This window comes from Arachis ipaensis, chromosome B07 (assembly GCF_000816755.2).
Source record: "Arachis ipaensis cultivar K30076 chromosome B07, Araip1.1, whole genome shotgun sequence".
In the NCBI taxonomy this organism is placed as follows: domain Eukaryota; kingdom Viridiplantae; phylum Streptophyta; class Magnoliopsida; order Fabales; family Fabaceae; genus Arachis; species Arachis ipaensis.
This window is the reverse complement of record NC_029791.2, coordinates 3003026-3003276: the sequence shown is the minus strand read 5'-3', so window position 1 is coordinate 3003276 and position 251 is coordinate 3003026. Positions and strand designations below refer to the sequence as shown.

The following is a 251-nucleotide window of genomic DNA, read 5'->3' as shown; positions in this document are numbered from 1 at the left end:
GTTAAATATTTTTTTTTTAAAAGAAGTTTAATTAAATTATTTACCCAAACTGAATGATAATAATGTACGTTTTGGTTTGGTGTGGTAAAACATGTAATTACAAGAGGTTGATATATAGTACCACCATAGTTGTGTTTTCTTGTAATGTGATCTCTTTAGTCTTTATATTTTTTTGTTGCACAATTAAAAAAAAAATAGTAAATTGAAAATATAGAATTTAAGTTTTAAATTAGGTTCATTAATTATTATTC

At 21.5% G+C, this 251-nt stretch overlaps 1 protein-coding gene across 3 annotated transcripts in view; it reads right to left on the bottom strand.

Moving 5' to 3' along the window:
* The window catches only part of LOC110264781, a 3677-nt gene that overhangs the window by 1968 nt on the left and 1458 nt on the right, over nt 1-251 (bottom strand). The window lies entirely within an intron of this gene.